This window comes from Oncorhynchus masou, chromosome 32, assembly GCF_036934945.1.
Source record: "Oncorhynchus masou masou isolate Uvic2021 chromosome 32, UVic_Omas_1.1, whole genome shotgun sequence".
NCBI lineage: Eukaryota > Metazoa > Chordata > Actinopteri > Salmoniformes > Salmonidae > Oncorhynchus > Oncorhynchus masou.
The window spans coordinates 49,361,233-49,367,940 of record NC_088243.1 but is presented as its reverse complement, the minus strand read 5'-3'; the positions used below and the strand labels follow the sequence as shown (position 1 = coordinate 49,367,940).

General features: G+C 44.3%; 1 long non-coding RNA gene across 2 annotated transcripts; it reads left to right on the top strand.

Annotated features, from left to right (window-relative positions):
* The first annotated feature begins 3,825 nt into the window (after positions 1-3,825).
* Positions 3,826-5,403, top strand: LOC135527014 (uncharacterized). Of its 2 annotated transcripts, XR_010453383.1 has the most exons (4): positions 3,826-3,927; positions 4,014-4,242; positions 4,327-4,427; positions 5,355-5,403. It is a non-coding gene; the product is annotated as an uncharacterized LOC135527014 (long non-coding RNA). The 2 variants fall into 2 exon arrangements; XR_010453382.1 differs by lacking the exon at positions 5,355-5,403 and having other exon boundaries at positions 4,327-4,757.
* Positions 5,404-6,708: the final 1,305 nt, after the last annotated feature.

Here is a 6,708-nt window from a genome sequence, read left to right as displayed (position 1 = left end):
TCGATTGTGCATCTGTAGAAGTTTGTGAGTGCTTTTGGTGACAAGCCGAATTTCTTCAGCCTCCTGAGGTTGAAGAGGCGCTGCTGCGCCTTCTTCACAATGCTGTCTGTGTGGGTGGACCAATTCAGTTTGTCCGTGATGTGTACGCCGAGGAACTTAAATCTTACTACACTCTCCACTACTGTCCCGTCGATGTGGATAGGGGGGTGGCCCCTCCGCTGTTTCCTGAAGTCCAAGATCATCTCCTTTGTATTGTTGAGGCCCTCACCTCATCCCTGTAGGCCGTCTCGTTGTTGTTGGTAATCAAGCCTACCACTGTAGTGTCGTCCACAAACTTGATGATTGAGTTGGAGGCGTGCATGGCCACACAGTCGTGGGTGAACAGGGAGTACAGGAGAGGGCTCAGAACGCACCCTTGTGGGGCCCCAGTGTTGAGGATCAGTGGGGTGGAGATGTTGTTACCTACCCTCACCACCTGGGGACGGCCCGTCAGGAAGTCCAGTACCCAGTTGCACAGGGCGGGGTCGAGACCCATGGTTTGGAGGGTACTATGGTGTTAAATGCTGAGCTGTAGTCGATGAACAGCATTCTCACATAGGTATTCCTCTTGTCCAGATGGGTTAGGGCAGTGTGGTTGTGATTGCCTCATCTGTGGACCTATTGGGGCGATAAGCAAATTGGAGTGGGTCTAGGGTGTCAGGTAGGGTTTTGGTGATATGGTCCTTGACTAGTCTCTCAGCACTTCATGATGACGAAAGTGAGTGCTACGGGGCGGTAGTCATTTAGCTCAGTTACCTTAGCTTTCTTGGGAACAGGAACAATGGTGGCCCTCGTGAAGCATGTGGGAACAGCAGACTGGGATAAGGATTGATTGAATGTGTCCGTAAACACACCAGCCAGCTGGTCTGCGCATATGCTCCCAGGACACTGCCGGGGATTGCGTCTGGGCCTGCAGCCTTGCGAGGGAATACAAATTTAAATGTTTTACTCACGTCGGCTGCAGTGAAGGAGAGTCTGCAAGTTTTGGTAGCGGGCCAGGTCAGTGGCACTGTATTATCCTCAAAGCGAAGTTATTTAGTCTGTCTGGGAGCAAGACATTCTGGTTCGCCATGGGGCTGGTTTTCTTTTTGTAATACTCCGTGATTGACTGTAGACCCTGCCACATACCTCTTGTGTCTGGTTAAACGCAGTGGTTTGCTCATTCAGTTCCACGTGAATGCTGCCATCAATCCACGGTTTCTGGTTTGGGAATGTTATAATAGTTGCTGTGGGTACGACATCTCCGATGCACTTTCTAATGAACTCGCTCACAGAATCAGCGAATTCGTCAATGTTGTTGTTGGACGCAATGCGGAACAAATCCCAATCCACGTGATCGAAGCAGTCTTGAAGCGTGGAATCAGATTGGTTGGACCAGCGTTGACTTTGTCTTGATGTGCTTGGCTGTATGCACTACCCTCTATAGTGCCTTGCGGTCGCAGTTGCCATACCAGGCAGTGATGCAACCAGTCAGGATGCTCTCAATGGTGCAGCTGTAGAACCTTTTGAGGACCTGAGGAGCCATGCCAAATCTTTTCAGTCTCCTGAGGGGGAATAGGTTTTTTTGTGTCCTCTTCACTACTGTCTTGGTGTGCTTGGACCATATTAGTTAGTTTGTTGTTGATGTGGACACCAAGGAACTTGAAGCTCTCAAGCTGCTCCACTAAAGCCCTGTTGATGAGAATGGGGGAGTGCTTGGTCCTCATTTTCCTGTTGTCCACAATCATCTCCTTTGTCTTGATAACGTTGAGAGAGCGGTTGTTGTCCTGGCACCACACGGCTAGGTCTCTGACCTCCTCCCTATAGGCTGTCTCATCGTTGTTGGTGATCATACCTACCACTGTTGTGTCATCGGCAAACTTAACGATGGTGTTGAAGTCATGCCTGGCTGTGCAGTCATGAGTGAACAGGTTCTGGTGTACTGGTGGGGACTGAGCACACACCCCTGAGGGGCCCCCGTGTTGAGGATCAGCGTGGCAGATGTGTTGGTACCTACCGTTACCACCTGGGGGCGGCCTGTCAGGAAGTCCAGGATCCAGTTGCAGAGGGAAGTGTTTAGTCACAGGGTCCTTAGCTTAGTGATGAGCTTTGAGGGCACTACGGTGTTGACCGCTGAGCTGTAGTCAATGAACAGCATTCTCACATAGGTGTTCCTTTTGTCCAGGTGGGAAAGGGCAGGGTGGAGTGCAATAGTGATTGTGGCGTATGCAAATTGGAGAGGGTCTGGGATAATGGTGTTTATGTGAGTCATGACCAGCCTTTCAAAGCAATTCATGGCTGCAGACGTGTTCTTGGGCACAGGGACTATCGTGGTCTGCTTAAAACATGTTGGCATTACAGACTCAGACAGGGAGAGGTTGAAAATGTCCGTGAAGACACTTGTTGGTCAGTGCATGCTCAGAGTACACATCCTGGTAAACCTTCTGGCCCTGCGGCCTTGTGAATGTTGACCTGTTTATTAAAGGTCTTACTCACATCGGCTGCGGAGAGCGTAAACACAGTCGTCCGGAACAGCTGATGCTCTCATGCATATTCAAAGCGAGCATATTTAGCTCATCTGGTAGGCTCGTGTCACTGGGCAGATCGCGTCTGTGCTTACCTTTTGTAGTCTGTAATAGTTTGCAAGCCCTGCCACACCCGACGAGCATCGTAGGCAAGTGTAGTAAGATTATGTTCTTATTTTTTTATGCAGGCTGAAAAATGTGTTCTAAGAGTGCAGACCTCCTAATGCACAGATTAGGAGGGTCAAATCCCACAAATAATTCCTCATTAAAACAACTCATCAGGTGAGTCATGGAAGTATATTGTGTATGTTTTCCATGGTTGTCACGACTTCTGCTGAAGTCATTGCCTCTCCTTGTTCGGGCGGTGCTCAGTGTTCGACGTCATCGGTCTTCTAGCCATCATTGATCCATTTTTCATTTTCCATTGGTTTTGTCTTGTCTTCCCACACACCTGTTTTCAATCCCATTTATTACCCTATATTTATTTAACCCTCTGTTTCCCCTCATGTCTTTGTCAGAGATTGTTTTATTGTCAGTGTTGTTTATTTGTTGTGTTGATGCGCGACAGGTCCTCGTACCCATGTTTGTTCATGTCTGTACTTTTAGTGTTATGGAGCATGTTCCGTGGACATTTATTAAAAGACTCCATTTACACTCCATTTTGACTCTCCTGCGCCTGACTTCCCTGCCACCTATACACACGGCGCTGACAATGGTATTCACATGGTATTCACAACCACCACTATGTTAATAAATGAATCTGCCAAGTGCTTTCCAAGCTTCTCCATGCAGTTCATATTATCATTGACTATAAAGTTGGAGCAAAGCTAATGCAGTGTCATCAACTTGTGCATTTGGTTGTTGCTGTTTGTGAGACACCAGTTTAAGATTGCATTCTTCAGTGAACTCAAGCATGATACACAGAATGGACTCTATTAAGTCCAATTCAGCTCTGCTGGCTTGTGTCTTGTAAATTACCAGTCTTACAATGCATCCCTCTAGTGAATGTATGTATTTCCGATAACCGTGCAACACGTCATTAGTACTATTTGCGATCCTAGTACTACAGGACTGCCTACAGCCTTGTACATGAGCTGAGAGCCCAACATGATGGATTCATAAACTACAAGGTATTTTGGATCATTATGAACTGTAATGCAGACGTTGTGCTACATATACAGTTTGCTATAATCTTGTGTGCACAAGTAAACCGGTTGGGTTACATGTTTAACATACAAATATTTTCCGTTTTCAGATCTGTCGACTATGCTTCCAACACAACACACCTTTGGATGCCATCGCTCAGTTCAGGAAGCATATTGATTTGTGCAAGACGAAGATTAGCAGAGCTGGCGTTTGAGCAGAATGCTTGGATGTCAAAGCAGTAAGAGGTCAATTCCCACTTCACTTCCATTCTTCCCTGAAGCCATCCTTAATATAACCAATCTTCACCCATTTCCTCACTCCCAGGTTCCAGTCCTTTGGTGACCTGTTTGATGCCCAGGAACACAAGCAGCAAGAAACTCACCTTTGTGCCCATGAGGTTTGGCAATGCATGTGTGACGCAGAAGGCTGTCATTTACAAGACAGTACAATCATTCAAGCTTACACACATGCATCCCCACTCATGACAGTTATCATCTGTTAAGAGACTGTTTTGTTATCCCGACCCAGAGAGCCTGGAGACAGGGCCACAGGAGTGAGTATGACCAACTCTACACCAATTTTTGATAATACTAGGTAATGAAAGTTAATATTTTTGTGTTTAAACTTGTGTGTACAGATATGATGTTTAGGCGTGAAACCAAGAATGCTGTCTAAGAACAGTCTAAGAAAGGAGGCATCCTGGCACTGCAAGTGAAAGAGAAGGATGATCCCCACTCGGTTAGTGCATGTTTATTCATTCACTCACTCATTCACCACGGCACAAACATTGTCATGTTCTACAAACTCTGAAGCCTCTCTCAGGGCACAAAGGCTACACATTGATGCACAGGATAGCGCATGCAAAGTCAATGAGTGTAGACCTACGGTAGGTTAATAGATACCAAGTTCTAAACCTCATGGTAAATTCACTGACTTACAGTGGAAGAAGCCCTGCAAGGTTCTCAGGTCAAGTTTTATGGTGTGTGACAATGAATAAAACCACTAAGCACATCCAATTCAACATTTTGATGCAATTTGATGATACTGCAAATACTGTAACATTAAGAACTGAAAATGACTGGTTTTGACTTGGAATTTTCAGGTTTGCTCCATGAATGCTGAGGTTTGAATATTTAAGTGTTAGCATTTTGCCAGGTCTGAAACACATTTTGTTTAGGGCCAAAGACATCCCTCTCTTTGGGATGTAAGGCAGTATCTGGTTATAGATGATTCACTTTTAGTAAGAATACCATGAACTACAGCCGGTACATGATTTCTAAGAACAAAGTTCTCTCCTATGACAAAGGAGGAAATTAAGAAATTCTAATCGGATATAGGATTATTAGGCCAAGCAGATACTGATTCTTCTTGGTTTAACTTGGTTTATTTTGCCAAAAGCTACTTCAAGAAATATTCTGCTGCTTCCTCAGATTGATACAAATGTCCATATAATTGTTTGATCTATAGCCTATACCTTATTATCACTGAATGACTTACATGTATGCCTTTATTACCTGCTAATCCATTTATGCCTATTTCATGTCCCTATTCCAAGCAAATTGTGTTTGTGTGTGTTTGAGAGTCTGTCTGTGTGACAGTCTGATTTGCTCTTTTATTTATATATATATATGACACACAAGTGCTCATCATTGCTTTGCTCAGCAGCGCTGTGGCTCAGTTCAAGAAATACAAGTGTCCTCGCATGAAAAGCCACCGGAGTGAGTTCTACCTGGGCTGGAGGGGCAATTAAAAAATATATAAAAAATCATCACTTGTGTGTGTGTACATGTGCTCATCAATATCTCTGTCTGTCTGTCGCCAGTGGCGCAGATGGGAGAGAAGTACTACCAAGCCAAGGACTACACCAAAGCACCAAAGTAAGCCTTACTCAGCAGACACAGTGGGACAAAAGTCAAATGTGTTACTAAGTAAATTAGGGTATAATAACTCATCCCTAGTGTCAGGGGCGCATGCCTGAGACTTAAAGGCAATTACTATGACTAGACAATTCCTTATTGTTCTGAAAGAAAACATATGTGGAATAGAATTTGCACAATCATGGCTGCCAACAATTTATTGAAGTCACCGTTTACTGTGCATTTCCGTAATTAAGCCATAACTCACTTATATTGGCAGTCATATCGTGAATATTATAATTGTAATCAGGTTGAAAATATAAAGTTCTAGGTAAGAGAATAATTGTGCAACTTACCTATCTGTGTTTGGGTCCTGAAAGATTCTTCCTTTCCTTATTAAATACGTTTTCCTTTTCACAACCAAACCTACATTTTTTTATGTAAATGGATTGTTATTGAAGAGTCCAGACATTTTTTTTGTGATATCACTTGTTTTTGATAAAGTTACCCCAAAGAGCAAATCATTTCCTCATCCTCGTTGTGCAGTCTGAGTCAGGTTTTTAGGCCTCGTTGCTCGCACATGCTTTTTCAGTTCTGCCCACAGATTGTCTATAGGATTGAGGTCAGGGCCTTATGATGGCCACTCCAATACCTTGACTTTGTTTGCCACAACTTTGGAAGTATGTTTGGGGTCATTGTCCATTTGGAAGACCCATTTGCGACTAAGCTTTAACTTCCTGACTGATGTCTTGAGATGTTGCTTCAATATATCCACATGATTTTTCTTCCTCATGAAGCCATCTATTTTGTGTAGTGCACCAGTCCCTCTTGCAGCAAAGCACCCTCACAACATGATGCTGCCACCCCCGTGCTTCACGGTTGGGATGGTGTTCTTTGGCCAAACAGTTCTATTTTTGTTTCATCAGACCAGAGGACCTTAATCCAAAAAGTATGATCTTTGTCTCCATGTTCAGTTGCAAACCGTAGTCTGTCTTTTTTATGGTGGTTTTGGAGCAGCGACTTCTTCCTTGCTGAGCAGACTTTCAGGTTATGTCGATATAGGACTCGTTTTACTGTGGATATACAGTGCCTTGCGAAAGTATTCGGCCCCCTTGAACTTTGCGACCTTTTGCCACATTTCAGGCTTCAAACATAAAGATATA